Genomic DNA, 17271 nt, shown 5'->3' with positions numbered 1-17271 from the left:
GATCTTCCTTATATTTTTCCTACTGTAGATGACTACTACATTTGGGGCCAATTTTTGATGGCAAAATGTTGTTAATACAACAACAAATCCTCAAAAGATCGAAAAATGAAAGTGTCAAATCCACTTTGTCGTTAATGTTTGATGACAACTTGAGATGTCATAGTTGTGACCAAAAACACCATCGTAGAACACATCTTGGATGGCCATATAGTGCGACAAACCATCTATCGTAGGAAAATATAAATTTTTGATATTGCAATGGAAAAGTGTCACAAGACCCATAAAAGAAGTGTTTGTTCACCATCAGTGGACCTTGCACTACAAATTTTTTTTTGACAACATTGTTGTATGAGTGATGGAAAGGTGTCACAACTTTGTGACACCAACTTGGTAGAAAGTCCATTAGTTGACCTTGCACTACGATGGACTATCCGATGGTGTTGCTATATAAGTGATGGAAAGTTGTCACAAATTTGTGACAATAAATCATTAGTGTTGTCATCAATCATACATCAATGAAGTCAGACTGGTGTCAGGTTGTCATCACAATTACGTTGACCTTCCTATGGTCTTTGATAGGTTTTTCACCTTCTTGAATATCACTTTTTATAAGGAAAGATCAAGTGCAATATTGATAGCTTTGTGGGTTAGTATTTGATCCTCCCATAATGGCTAGAGTTTGATAGTCACAAGAATCATCCAGTCTATTTGTAAGTTAAAAATTGAAGCAAAAAATATGAACACATCTCCTTGTTTCTACAATTTTTAACTTACAAAAAGGAGGGGATGACTCTTGTGACTCTTGAATTCTAGCCATTGTAGGGGGGATCAAGACTAATGCTAGATACCTATCCGTATTGCACTTGAGCCAAGTGTGTCAAATGTGATCTTCAAGAAGACAATGACCCTATCAAAGACCATAGTGCATAACTCAAATTATGTCCATTTCTACAAGAACCATGACCACAACCAAATTAAACATAATTTTGTTTTTGATCAATGGAAATGAAAAATGACAATAAATTAGAACAAAAATCACATACCAAGCTCTCATTTTCTACTGATTCAACTTAAAATGAGTAATATGATCATAATACTTAGCATTAATAATACCAAAGGATTTAGAATTTCTTGAAAAGGAATACTAGGTACATAGTTTTGATTGTTTTGAACTTTTGAGAGAATTTATGCACATAAGTGTACTCTTGCATGGCGTAGTAAATATCTCAAATCATTCTCTATTTACTTGTTTAGTTTGGGAATATTTCTACTAAGTTAGTGAGTTTGCAATGAAACTAATTAGATATCGATGTTCTCTTTTAAGGGGTGTTAGTAGGTAAGAACATTGGGGATGAGGAAAATTTTATTGATGATCAACTTGTAGATGCAAAAGTAGTAGTTGGAAGTGTTAAAAATGGAGCAAAATAACTAAAGACTAAAATTAACCATCTAGAAAAGGAATTGAAAGATAAGAAAAATATTTTATCATCAAAAGAAAAGGAGGCTAATGGTATCAAAAGAAAGTTGCATTCATTGATAAAGTCACTTAATATACAATACAATCCTTTTATTTTTCGGGGAACTAGCTAATGTGTTAAGTAAAATTTAGGAGTGTTCGTGAGAATTTGAGGGAGTACAAAAGTTGAAGCCCAATATCAAGCATCTTAAAGCTTGATTAGGAAATGCTCAATTTACCTATAATGATCCTATAAAACATTTTGATCGATCAAAAGTAAGATGTTTTGTAGCACAACTTATAAAAGTTAAAGATGGTTCAACAATGACTACCTTGGAGTTTAATGATGATTTCATGATTTTATGAAATTTTTCCTATTGAAGCTATAGTTCAATATATAAAAATCAATTTGGAAATATATATTTTATCCTAGTTAATACCTTGAACAACCTTTGGAAATTCTTACGTTTGATGATGAATTGAAATTCGTATTTGATATTTTAGGTTGTTGCAAGAGGGAAGTTGTTTAATGTGGTAGTGGATACAAAACAAGCATGGAAGCAACTAATTGAAAAAGAAGGTCTACCAAGAAGAGTAGCAATCATCCCTCTAAACAAAATCTAAGCCCATATCATTCCATTGAGAACTCAACAAGAAATAACTACATTGGTTGGTGACCATTGTTAAGATTTGATATTATTTATGTTATTTCTTCTTCTATAGTAACATGTTATCTTTTTCACTTACCTCTTAATCATGTGGTTTTTGTTATTCCTTATGTAGGTAGGCAAAGAAAATGCAATGTTGACATTATCCCTTGTTAGATATGAAGGTGAAATTGAATTATAATATTACACTTCTCTCTCATACATGAAATTTATTATCATTGTGACTTTTTTGTTTACTACACCTTTTAATCTTAAGTAGACCTTCCAAGAAGTTAATCTTTGTGGAATTATTAAAAGACCTTTATCTTTTTGTGAGATAGACAAGTAAAATAAAATAGTAGTATATCGTCTTAACATGAAAGCACTTCCATGTTAAGAGCGTTTAGCCCTCCAAGTAAGTGGTCTAGGTTCATGTTAAGCACCTTGAAGTTCTTTGCATGGATCTAGTTGTTTCCCCCTATTTTGTTTCTCTCTTTATTTCCAACCTCTTTTTGACAACGTTCTCTATAAAACTAAGAACTTTGACTTTTTGGGTCAAGGATGATCTTTTAGGTCAAGGTCAACCTCAACCTTGACCTAGGTCAAGGATGTCCTCGACCTTGACATAGGGTAGGGTACCATCGACCTTGTCCCTGTTCCTTTTCCAATTTGCAGGTTAGGCAAATTGGAGTATTCATCTTGATTCACAATTTACATAAATAGGAGGATTTAGGAAATAATTAACTACAAAAAATGACTACCATACCAATTAACTATTCATCTGCAAATTACATTAGCTATAGGCTATAGAGTAATGACTACATCATTTAGCTAGACTAGACCAAAATTTATCGAGAACTACTACTACCAGAGTAATGCCTACCAAAAATGAGATTAGCAATGACAAAAAAAAAACTTTGATTGGCTATAAATATAGGGTTTAGAAATTTATTTAATCTTAACCCTAGTTCCTAACCATTTGTAACTATATTTCTTATGCAATTATTTTAAATGACAAATCTTTGGAAATCTTCCTCATAAATGCAAGTTCATCCATAAAGGTTGTAATGTATGTGGAGTTGATGGAAGAGGGAATATCATTGACAGTGACAAGAAATTTATTTAATGTCCAGTGCAAGTGGTATAGGGTGGAAGGAGATGTGCCATCAGTGTAGAGGCTTGAATAGGATGGAGGCTCTATTTGAGATGTTTGGCCTGAAATAAACCTTCAATTGTTGATATGAAATCATCGAATGGTAGATGTATGTTACATGCATGTTGGAGATATGACACATTATTTGAAACATTTCCAAAAATGTCATCACTTCAAATATGCACTTCAAGATTGCATGTGTACAATGTACTAACTAGAAAGCACATACTAAAATATAAATTAGGATTCACACAAGTTTGGAAACTAATAATCAAATACATCATTTGAACAATGTAAACTAACTAGATCCAAAAGAAAATACCATACCATTTAAATATCAACAAAAAGGGGTTTTCTTTGCATTATATTCTTTACTTTCATACATACAAACATACATGTACATACATGCGTGTGTGTATGCATGTGTGTGTGTGTGTGTGTGTGTGTGTGTGTGTGTGTGTGTGTGTGTGTGTGTGTGTGTGTGTGTGTGTGTGTGTGTGTGTACACACACACACACAATACCAAAAATAATGTGGTTTCGCTCAAAAAATGAAGCAATAAGCTTCTACATGTTTTAATTTATAAAATTTTCAATAATTTATGTTTAAAAAAATAAACCCTAGCTAAATCAACAATTCTTCACGTAATGCTTCTTTTATCTTTCAAAACATCCTAAAATTTTTGAAGTTGCAATTTTGTTGTTCCACCACATTTTCAAATTTTTCTTCAAAATTAGCAAGGGCAAGCCCCACTTTAATAAACATTAGTAGGAAGTCTTCCTTTCTTTCTATTTTTCCATCTCTTTGATGGTATCCCTAGGATTAGCAGAGAGAATATATGAAGCTTCCATAAGCCCAATAGTAAGATCACTTTGCTCCTCATCCTCCTCCAATGTCAAATCTGGGTTGACAACAGGACTTGAATTTACATTCAAAAAACCCTCTACCATAGGTAGTCCCATTTCTAGCAATCAACTACATTTTTTTTATAATTGAAAGCACCAAGAAGGAATTTAAAGAATGTTTTTTTTTTACCAAATTACATTCTTCCATAAATTAAACATGGCATTCCACATATGTTTCATTGTTTATAAATATATATATTCCATCAAATAGGAAAAATTGCCTAATACAATATATATATTTTACCATTACATGCAAATACTTGCCTCCTACAATATATATTTTTCTATCACAAGGGACACTATCGCCTCTTAAGTTATATTTTTTTTCTATCACAAAGAAAAATTTGCTTCAATTTTTTGATATTTTACTATAGTCATAGAAAAATCACATCTAAATTTAAACTTTTCATAACATTGAAAAAAATTGCCAATAGAAATTAATTCCCACCCAAAACTAATGTTTTATTTTCCATGAATTTATATTTTTTTTGACGAGGGGGTTTCTTAAAGTTGTCCCTAGTTGGATGTGGAGAACATGGGAGAGTGGTGGAGACATGATGAGAGATGTTTCTTGTAACAAGTTTTGTACATGATTTTGCATATCTTTGTGGATGGTCCTTGGTACTACATGGTTACACTTGTTGTTTTGTTATTGATGGAATAAGTATGCCTTTTATCTTTTAGATTTGACATTATCCATGTAGTGGGAGTTCTTTTATGTGTTTGCTCTTCGTTGAATAGTTTGTACATGGAGCTTGAGGTTGTTATTTATGGGTTGATCATGTTGTTGGAATGAGTTCTCTGATGTAGGATACCTTGAGGCATGGGTTAGAATTTTTTGCGGATTTTATTTTCAATCTCATGGGTTCATCAGTTAGACTAGAGTAATCAATTTGGTTGTTGTTCTAGTTGATGTTTTATCTTATTTTTTGGAAGATTACTTCATAGCTATGTTGGGCTAAGAATTTGGTGCTCTGTATGCTTCTGTATAGCTCATGAGTATAGAAGAATGGTGGTAGTATCTTTTATCCTTCTTATCACTAGGATATTATGCTTGTGTTGTTCAGATAGGTGTCTAGTTGGAGCATGAGAGCATGTGTTAAGATTTGTGTGATTTCATAGATGGCTATGATGATATAGTTTCATTGGTTTGACTCTTTTGAAGTTGATATTATGGAATCTTGAAAGCTCTTTGACAAGTGGGAGAATGTTAGGGTTAAGGTCTCTCAACCTTAGAGTCCTAACATGGTGATTTATTGATTTATTAGTAATTTATTAATTTTCAAAGTTTTCATTCACCCTGTGGGACCTCGTGGTGAAGTGGCATCCTACATGGAAAGTGATGAGATGGCATACTCCATATTTTTAGTAAATTCGTACTTACTTGGAATTTTCTAGGTTATGGGAAGATATTGTCATATATTTCTATTTGGTGTGGAAATTGGTTTGGAAATTTCCTATGTAAACTAAAGAGTTTTGGTTGAAAATTTCTATTGTACATTGTAGCTGTATTTTAGCAACATATATTTATGGTGGAGTTCACTTTTGACAAGTGGTGTGAGGTAAGGAAAGTGCCTAATCCTAGCCATGGTAATTTTCATGTTGTACTTGCATTACACTTAGCAAGATGACCATCATGGATGAGATAGGTGTTGTTTCCTTGGAAGCTCCTACGAGAACTTTGTTATTGAATTAGAGAGTTTCTTGTGCTATGAGACAAATTACCTCTTATGCATTGAATATGATTTTGGAAACCATGGGAACCTACGTCTTGTATTTAGCTCTATGTATTTTAGTGCCTTTGTTGATTTACAACATGTGAGAGAGAGTGAAGGGGTTTATTTTAAAAGGTTGTGTTGTTGGATATTTTTTAGGATGGAACAAGATGTAAATATCCATGTGAATTCCTAGAGCCTTGAAATGTATTGTAACTTTTTTCTGAATAATACATTGGTTCAATATTTCGAGTGTGGGGTTTTTTACCTGGGAGGCTTTTTCCCACATATATCTATATTTTCTATTTTGTTTCATTCTTCTAGTTTTATGCTTCTAAAATATTAATCATGTATGTTGTAATGCTGCTGAAATTTGTTAGATCTATAAAGTGCAATCACTTTCCTCTAAGGTTTTAATTGTGGGAAATCAACTATGCTTATTTTTGTTTTTATGACATACTAGTATGTGCTTGTATTTGTTTATCAAAATCTATTTAAGAAATCTTTGGATACAAGATGTGAATACTAATTTCAAATGATTTTCTAGGATGTTCTCATTTCCCTTCAGTAATAATGCATAAAGTCTTCATAAATTTACTGTTTAAGCCCTTTTTCAAATATTTCTTAGCATTGTCAATAACTTTTAGATTTTTTTATTGGTTTTAAAATTAGAAATTTTACGATGAAGGAAAATTCTATTATTCTTCTACTTTATATTTCATATTATGATTTAGTAATAGATTTGTTGTCAATAATTATACATAAGTTTTTTTTGAAACATGGAGAAAAATAGAATTAGGATTAATTTTGGAATGTACTATTTTTTTTACACTATGTTTATTTTAGCAATAATTTTAATTAATTTTCAAATAATCATAATAAAAATTCATTTTGAAATATGAAATTTTTTGCATTCTATTTGTTTTAGCAAACTTAATATTATTTATTTTAGGAAAAATATACTAATTTTTTGCATTGCATTTGTTTTAACAAAGTTTTCCATAATTAATAATCAAAATAAGAAAAAAAGATTAAAAGAATAAGGACTAATTAGAATATACTAATTTATTCTCACATTTATTGTATGCATTTTAACAAAAAAAAAAAAGTATAGTGACTCTACTCTCACTCTCCTAGAGGATGAGGAAAATATCAATGATGTCTTGCAATGCTTGGACACTTTTTGTCAAGCTTTTGGTTCAACTATTCAATGGCACAAGATGCTCTATTACAAGCAATCTTTCCTTCTGACACCACCTTGGCTTTCTCAATTTGAGTGGAAATGGGTTACCCATGGGGAGATATTTTCCTTTTTGGGCATCCCCTTTGCCTTTCAAGCTTCTCCGATGGATTTGTGGAATGTTGTGCTCATGAAAACTAAGAAAAAGCTTGATTATTAGATTACTAAACCCCTTTCTCTTGTGGAGAAATTCTAGGTTTTCTCTAAGAAGCTAGCAACTACTCACATGTATTACTTTTCTTGTTGGGCTCCTTCCAAAGACTCCTATCTCAAGCTGGAGTGTTTTCTTAGTGACTTTCTTTGGGCTTCTAGGTCTGATCATTAGGGTTTTCATAGGGTTACCCAAAATTTTTGTTATCTCCCCAAAGAGTCTGGCTGCCTTGTCCTTCTTTCCAGATAGAAGTAAAGGCTCACTCTTTGTGCTAAGTGGATTATCCATGCTCTTATTGGTGATAAAGCTTGGAAAGTGTTGGTTCAGCATTGTATTTCTTTTGAACTCCCTGTTAATAGGCCTGCATGGAAGGGGATTGGTCTCTAGACCCTTCTCATCATGCGAGAACCTATTCATATCCAAGGCTCCTTTGTTATAAAAAGAATTTGGAAAGCTTGGGAAGTTGTGAAGCCTTGGATTCACTAGGATGGTGATGCACTTTCTTTGAATCAAAAAAACCTTTGGTGGTCCCCATTGTTTTCCATTTAGGGTGTTCCTCTGGCCAAGACTCAAGGTGCTAGTGCTCTGCGTTTTTCCAAACATGACATCAAGACTCCTAAGGATCTTTTTTCTAGGATCTCTATGAGTCTCAGATCTTGGGAGGATATAAAAGTCCAGTTCCATCTTTCTCATCCTGATCAGCAAAATTTTGATCTTTTTCTCTCTACCCTTTTAGATCATTTGATCCACAAAGTAGGCATCTAGTTTGTGTGACCTTCATGGAAAGACTAGAACTAGTATTGTACCACACCCTTCACTAGTTACAAGCCCAACTTAGGATATCATTTGCTTTCTCCTCATCTTCCTATGGTAGATACTCTCAACCAACATTGGCATCTTTAGTCTTTTACTTATCATTTGAGAATATGATTTGACACTATCTGGAGTGCTATCACTAAGCTGAAGATTGCCTATTTTTCCTAGTGCTTGTTTTTTCAAGGGTTTCCCCTTGGGTTACGACTCAAGCATATTGGTGTTTCAATTTCTTGTTGTCCTTTTTATGGGCATCGTGAGTCTTTTTTGCATATTTTTTGATTTTGTAGGCGTGCTCAAAATTATTGGCATTGGATACATGATTTTTTCAAGTCCTTCAAGCCATAACCCTTTTCTTGGCACATGATTATGCTAGGTGATTCCCCTTGGATCCCTAGGAAATTTTCCCAGATCTGGCATACTTTTAGGATGGAGATTTTATTTACTTTATGGAAGGATAGGAATTTTTTTCTTTTCATTCATAGCTTTCTTGATATCAATGTTGCTATGTAAAGCAAAGCATGCATTCGTAATAATGTCATGTTGCAGATTCAAGTCCAAACCAATAAGGTGACTGTAGAGGTAGCCCACCTTCAATAATTTCTCAGTCACTTAGGTAACACACCTTGCATGGTCACTAGAGTGTCTCCTAACTCCTTGGCTAACCATACTCTACCCAAGGCTACCATTGAGGTTGTAGTTCTTTTTCTCGTCTCTCGCATACGCCACACTCACAGGCTCCCCACCACCACTCTCCTATTGGTGGCAATGATTTTTGGTGATGTGGCTCAACTTCTCCACCTTATTGTGGCTTTAGGTAGTTCTCAATTCCTATGGCTCTCCCTCCTATTGCCCCTCCTAGTGCGAGTAGCTCCAAATGGCCTTTTTTCCTAAACTAGCTATTTCTCTATCGTAGGTGGAGGAGAAAGACAGAGAAAATTTTGATTGTGATGATGTTGCTAATGGATAGATTTTTCCTAGTCCACCTACCAATCCCAGGGATGATTGGGGTTGTAATGATCATGATGAACCACCTCCCTCAGTTGGCATTGCTCTAGCGGCCTGAGGGAGTTGCTTTATTTTTTGATGAATAGTTGTTAATTTCGACTGCAACTGTGTGAACTGTTGTAGGGTGATCTTGTATCCCTTGACCCCTTTTTGTGAATTTGTAACTAGTATATTAATTTATTAATAGAAAGGGACTATTCATCAAAAATAAAGTTATCTAAATAAGAATTTAATATAAGATTAATCAAAACACTTTAAAATCAAAATGAGTGTGAATTTGAATGTACTAGTTTTTCACCTTTTACATTATGTTCATTTTAAAAAGTTTGTGAAGAATTTTAGATTTTATAAAGTTTGCCAAGAATTTTAGTAAGTTTAATTAAAACTAAGAGAAATTCTAGTCAAGATAGAAATATGATAACATCTAATAGTTGAAAGACTGTAAATTATAGTTTTATATTTTTACAAGTGCTTAGAGAATGATAATTTAGTCTCCATATTCTACATCATACATTATATCATCGAATGTTTCTCATAAAATGAAATAAATCTTACAACGATGGTGTGATTTGTACTATGCACAAAATATTGAGTTACAAATACATAATATTTTCTATTTTAATTTTTTTTAAATCATGACTAGCTCCATGTGCAACTAGAAACATGTTCTTATAGGTTGCTTTTTTAAAACATCTCTCCACAAACTTCTAAGATCATTGAAAGAAATCTCCTTCTCATAAGATTCCAAAAAATATTTTTCATATATGCTTCCAATAAAATAAAATAAAATCTTCTTACTAGTTATTTTTTTAAATATCTTTCCCACAACTTCAAAATTATTAGAAAGAATCTTCCCCTTCAAAAAAATATCTTTCATAAATGCTTCCAATAAAAGAGAATAAAATCTTCTTACAAATTATTTTTTAAATTATTTTTCACACAACTTTCAAATTATTGAAAAGAATATCCTCCCTTCAAAAAATATCTTTCATAAATGCTTCCAAAAATATTTTAAAAGCTTCCCAAATTCAAGATTTTGAAAAAGATAATTTTCTTTTTAAAGCAGGATACAACTTGTGACTAAAAATTTATTCTTCTCCAATATTTTTTTGATAGATAAATGGCCTAAGCCTTGATTATATTGATTAATAAACATAAATGTATACATCACAGTACCTCCATTCAAACGGGCACTGGTAGGAAAGAACAAAGAAGAAAACCTCCAGTCTAGCCCGGGACCAAGGTCCTTTATTATTACACCATAAAAGGGGCATACTCTAGTTAAATTATCACAACTATTATTATTACAATAAAGTGGATCGAAGTCCAATGAATACAAATGATCAATCAACTCTTATATGAATCAGAGACTTGTTATTGAAGAATTGTTCTAGCCACTGCACTTTACATCCATCCATTACAGAACAATAAACACATCCATTCCTTACTATCTTGACAATTGGATTGGTTAGACATAGCAAAGTCACTATCTTCCTAAACATATAAAATAAGATAACCTGGAAAGAATAAAATACATACCTATTCTTTTGACTATTAAATACTACATCTACAATACTTTAAATAAAGCTTATTGACTCATTAAAATAGTTATCTTCTCATTCTTTATTAACTAACTCCATGAAGTTGTTAGTAGAATGTTTGTAGGCAATATCTTCCAAAATGAGTTATATTTTGGCTGTAATCGAAATACAATACTATCTGAACCTTTCCTAGTATACTGAAAAGTGTTAAAATATTATAACCACATTTTAATTCCTATTTTGTCCAAAGACTAAAACTAAACCTGAGCTAAAGAACCAAATAAATTAATCTCAATCTGCCAAAACAAACAACTAAAACCTCAAGCTTTATTTAAATCAAAAAGAAACTAAGAGGCAAAATAGGGCTAGCTAAATTAACCTAGTACGTCGAATACCTATCTCCATGGACTATACGCCAAACTCTAATTTCAATCAATTAAAAATGAACAAAGAAAAATAAATACACCGAGCTATCTAAATTAGGAACTTAAAGATAGAGTGTTCTTCTAGGTCCAAAATTCAACCTACTGAAATGATAATTAATTCTTATATGCGGTAAATCCATCTACTCAAAACTGAGGAAAAAAGTATCACTTTTTAAATTTCAAAAAAACTTCATATGATTAAAACAAGATACATTCCTCCATTAAATCATATCGAAAAGGAGATCTTGATAAACATAAAATAGAGGATTATGAACATTAATTGTTGAGACAAATAGATCGTAAATAAAACTAGCTATTCATTCATAACTAAGTTCATAATGAATACAAAAAAATCAAGTATTCAGGGACATTTATATATCCAGAGACACCTAATCTATCTAGCCTCTAGCTACATTCCAATATAAACATTCACAAATTTTACATTTAAACCCAAAAACCTAATATATGCTAGCAGAAACTAGTCTAGAACAATATTGGAATTGAGTCATAAACTTCCAATCTTATCAAACTACAGTAAATAACAAAAACCACCCAAAAAATCCCAGCCAACGTCTTAGAACATTTTAGACTGAGAAGCTAAACCTAAACAATCTTAACACACATTAAATCTTCAAAAAAACCATGATAACTTTTTCTATATCATTTGGATTTTCCAACTAAAATGGGAAAAAATTTAAAGAAATACCTTTCTCTGCTAGACTTCTCAATGTTAGGAGTACAAAATTCTAACTTGTCTAGATTACCAAAACCTACACTTGGAAGAATGTAAGACTTAAAGAGACCATGGTAATTGCTAAGCCAATCGAGTCCATTGTCCATCATGATCCTTTTCCATCGAAGGAGAAAATGAAAATGGAATTCCATTTTAGGCCAAACCATATTGAAAGCTACCAAATCCTTAATTATTAAAGCTAGCCTCCTATGTATATTTGCCACCATAAGACTCCTTGGTGGATGATTCATATACATCTCTGGGAGGGGCACTCTTAATTTTTTATCCAGACTCATGATGGCTTCAACTACTCCTTGACACCAAATGGGGTAAGAAATATTCAAACATAGTCTTACCAAGTCTCATTTGTTGATCCTAACATTAGCCATACATTTGATAAATGTTCCTATGATATCGTTGTTCATCCTCCAAGTAAGCTTGTAATTGAATAATTCTTCACCTATTTCCCTACTGACTGCAATGAGGGTCATCCCATCAACTGGCCTGAGAATTTGATTCCACCTTTTGGGCTTGATGTTGCCTCAAAAGGCCAGAGTATAGATTTTTGCTAAGTTAAAAATGTAGATGAATGTGTCCATGTCTCTAAGGAAACAAGCCAAATGACAAAGACAGGGTAGTATCAATAAAAGGAAACAATAGTGAAGTCTCTAGAAACACCTCAATTCATCTTGCCTTAACTAAGAAACTTGACATCACCTAGACATAATAAAGTGGGTAGGGTACAGCTAAGAGACATGCATACATCATGAGTGTGAATGTCAAAAGCCTAAATTATTCTGCAAGACTAATGATAGTGTTGTTGTCAGAATCAGATTAAAAGCACCCTAATAATTTCATTAAAAGCCAACATGTCTTAGATAACCCACCACCCCTATGCCTAACTACTATGCAATCCTTAGAAAGTTTATAAGAAGTATGAATTTTAATCTGCTAATCCCAATAACACTTATCTTTATCTATATGTTACCTAATCTTGTTCCCATGAGTAAAATTCTATTGATGTATCAAGGATACCTTAAATATAGAAAAGACTCAAAGCTTAAAGTGATACTTATAACTTAACATTCATATTGCATCTTTTTATTCCAAGAGGTTTACATCATTAGCTCCTTTATTCACCAGAAAGTCTGCCTTCTGATTACCTTCCTGAAAGATATGGCATATTCTAATTTTCACAAATTGATCCAATAGATTAATAACTTCTTCTAACTGGGAATTAAGGGCCCAATTGGGAGTTTCTCTATTCCTTATTGCATTTAAAACAATTTTTGAATCACCTTCTATGAAGATTTTTGATAAACCTAAGTTTTGACAAAGCTTCAGTCCTTCTTCCAATGCTTCGAGCTCTACCAAGTTATTGGAAGTAGGACTAATAGAATTGGATTTTTTAGCAATCCACTGACCTGTATCATCATTAATGATACATCCAATTCTTGCTATCCCTGGATTACCTTGAGCTGCCCCATCAAAGTTAAGCTTTGCCCATCCCTTTGTAAGGGGAGTCCATTCACACCTTTTCCTTGCTTCCTTGCTATTATTAAAATAGACAAAAGGATGATTGATTAAATTAGGCCATATCTTTTTCATGTGTCCATCTCACATAGAAAATGAACCTTCTCCTTTTCTAGAATTCCTAAGATAGGAATTAGTTGTTTCAACTATGCCAGCTTTTATTTTTTGGACTAGCTCTTCTGATGTCATCTTTATACCATTGAAAATTCTCCTATTCCTTTCTTTCCAAACTTCCTACACAAGGATGGAAGGGAAAATGTACCACAATTTATCATAGATGCCCTTACAAAGGTTGGTAGGCCAACCTTTGAGAAGATCAATTAATGATTTAGGCAATGGAGAAGACCATCCTAACCTCTATCTGAGCCATTCCCAACAAACTTGGGAGTATGGGAAGCTATATAATAGATGGTTAGCTTCCTCCCCATTATGCTTACAAAGAGCACACCTCAAGGGGCCTTTAAAAATGAAATCTATCTACTATCAAAATCCTATTTGAAATGCTAGCCATAAGAAAAATCCTACCTTCGGAAGACAAGCAGGATGCCAATAGAGTTTAAGAGGGATTTCCACTTCATCCCACCTTTGTGAGGAGATCAAAGCTAGTAAGATTAGGCTATTCTTATGATCCTTCAGAAATATGTTGATTTCATACCAAACCCATTTTTTTCTCTAAACTACTTGTTGGTCCAGAAACATTAATTAGAATAAATTTGAGATTGGATTTCAGAGTTTTGACAATACCACTGATCAAATTATTGTTTGTGTTTATTATATCTAAGGTAATTTTCTGTAGTGCTCCTCCCTAGTTTGCATTTTTCTTTCATGTTGAATTCTTTTAAGTCAGGTTTATGTTGATGATTATTAGTGACGTTACTTTGAGATTATCAAGATATGGATTCAAATTCAATTTATTATATGATAAGATTACTTGATACTCTACATTTCATATATGTATGATGATTATTCGGTGTTTTTAGTTATTAGTTAGATGGTTTATTATCACATGTGTTTTCTTATGGATACTTACCCCATACTTGCATGTGTATGGTGTGCATGTTGCTTTTGTATGGCATGTTTGATGTGGTTAAGAAAGGGAGTCATAGTCACCTGCTAGTCACGATCTACACAATGCACCACTTCCTACCACTGCCTATTTAGCTTAGTATATATTGTGCTTGTACATGCGTGGATTTTATATAGGTTGTAGGTATTGGGTATCAACTTCCCTAAATTGCTAAGATGAGCATCCCTATCACATTAGCTCGATGGTAAGAGAGGGGAGATAAATTCTTGAGTCCAAATCCTTGACCTTTAAGCCATTTGTCCTGATTGAAAATGAGGACAAGTATTTGAGTCAAGTACCCTTAGAATGCGTCAGATGACGTAATTCATGATATTAACCCTTTTGTCTAATTTGGTATGTGTTTTGCTATGATGGGTTTTTGTATTTTACTTTGGAGGTTTTGATGTATTTTCCATTAATTAAGTTGAATTAAAAGATTTAATTAAGGATTTAATTTAATAGAAAATTAATATGATATTTTAATATTTGAATTTATTAAATTAATTGAAAAATTAATTAAATAAAAAGAATCATATTTGAAGGTAAAAGTTATAAGTTTAAAATATGGAACGAGATAATATTTATTTAATTTAGTAATAATATATTTAGAGTTCATTTTTAAATAAATGACTAAATAATATTATTATCTAAGTTAATAAATATTTTATTAATTAAGTTTTGAAAATAAATTTAAAAGTAAAAAAGAAATTAAAAATAAAAGTCGAGTGAATATTAATAAAGTAATATGCATTATTTTAATAATTATTCACCTTGGAGTATGTGCACCTCTTTTATGCACGAGTTGTCTCGAACACAGGAGTTAGTGTATCCATTAAAGCACATGGTGTCTACAACCTTATCATTCTCATCACTTATCGAGAAGGTTGGATAAGGCTTGAGCTTAGTTGGCAACGTTTGTCTTATCTCCCAGATCTTTCTAGACACATTCTAGATGCTTCATGAGAGATCTTTATCTTCTAGCACTCCTAACCACTTGGGGGTTTAGTTGGTTCAGCTCTTGGAGGAAATTGCAGATGTTGGGGAAGGAAGGGATTTCTCTATGAATTTCTGAAGTGCAGCAATTAGCATCAATGTCCAAGTAGGCACTCATGATTATTCTGCATATTCTATTACGCTTTGTCTTTTCTTGTCTTCATCATGTCTGCTAGATGACTACTTGGATAATTTTTTGTGATAAATGTGCTATATTGTCGAATATTGGTATGTATGTTGATTCTATCTGTGAACAAAGAAATTAAAGAGAAAACCTAATCAGAAGACCCTAGTTTCATTGATGAAAGAAATTAAGTTTTGAATTCGGGTTTGGGTTTGAATTGTAACAGAATTGAGAATTTAATTAGACAAGAGTTTGTATTTTAAATGGAAAATTCTAAGTAAAAAATAAAATTGAATAGTTACTCATAATTTTTCTATCAAATTACATTTACAAAAATATAAAATATTTTATATATATATATATATATATATATATATATATATATATATACACACACACACATATATATATACATATATATCTATACATGTGTGTGTATATATATATATATATATATATATATATGAAAAATCATTATAAACACCGTGGGGAGAATATCCATTTTTAAAAATTGTGTTAAATAATAAAAATCAATTTTTAAAAAAAATACATTAAACATATTAATTTGGCGGGGGCGGGGGGTGGGGGGGGTGTGTGTTTATACCACCGCACCCCACTACTACGTGGGGGGGCCAGCATGGTACACCACATGGCTTCGGCGGCTATGTTATACGTCAATGACATTAAACATATATCGCGGATGAATTCATTTGAGGATTTAAATCATATTGAATTCAATTTAACTTAAGTTTTTAAAATATGTTCATTATAATTTGTTTTAATATTATCTTAACAATGAAGTTAAGAAATGTTCTTATTTTATAAGTGACATTTAGTATAGTTAATGAGTTAATTAGAATAAATTTATAAATACTAATTAATATTATTAATCCTAGCAAATGTTATTTAATATATTAATAAGTTTTATTTTATAAAATGTTGATAGATAATTAAGGGTTAATATGTTAATTAAACTAATGATTGTAATTTGATTTTGATGCATTTAGTTTTTATTAAGTTTGTTTAGAAATCAAGTTATATATGTTTTAATTCATTAATATATTTGGTAATATATATTAATGTTGGTAAGTGAGTTAATATTATTCAATGTTAATTAGAATATATTGTTAAACATATTAAGTTAATGTAATATAAAAGTTATTATTGTATTAACACTGTTAAATATGAATTACTAATTTATAATAATTTGTCAATTATTATTAAATTGGAAAAGAAATATTAATATTCAATTTGGTATTGTAAATGACGAGTTATATGTTTCATCAATTGTGAATTAATTAAGATTAATTAACAAAGGTAGTTGTTAATTTAAATTTTGAGATTACTATAATATTGAGTTGATAGATTTAAGATGAATCTTTTGAAAATCAAAGAGCACTATTTTAATAATGTAAATAAATGGAATTTATTTGAGGGCGTAACTCTATGTTTTAACTGAGGGGATAAGTGGGTTGACCTATAGATTAACAAAGAATCCTAGACACTTGAAATATACTCGAGAAATGAAATTGAAACCCTACATTTATCTCAACTATATGATTCGAACAAATCAAAATTGAAACCTTATACTTGGTATCACCATGTGATTTCTAAAGAAAATCAAGACATGTGTTTGTATCTTGTTTCTCTATGCTATATGTGTTTGGGGTTTGGGTGGTCCTAGATTATTGACCAGTTGTAGGACATCTACCAGAGGCTCAAGGGTTATGAGATGTGATGACATGTTGATGTTATTTGGTTTCGATCTT

This window comes from Cupressus sempervirens, chromosome 9 (genome assembly GCF_028749045.1).
Source record: "Cupressus sempervirens isolate cs-2001-9-10 chromosome 9, ASM2874904v1, whole genome shotgun sequence".
In the NCBI taxonomy this organism is placed as follows: Eukaryota; Viridiplantae; Streptophyta; class Pinopsida; order Cupressales; family Cupressaceae; genus Cupressus; species Cupressus sempervirens.
The sequence above is the reverse complement of the archived record's forward strand: the minus strand, read 5'-3'. Positions refer to the sequence as shown.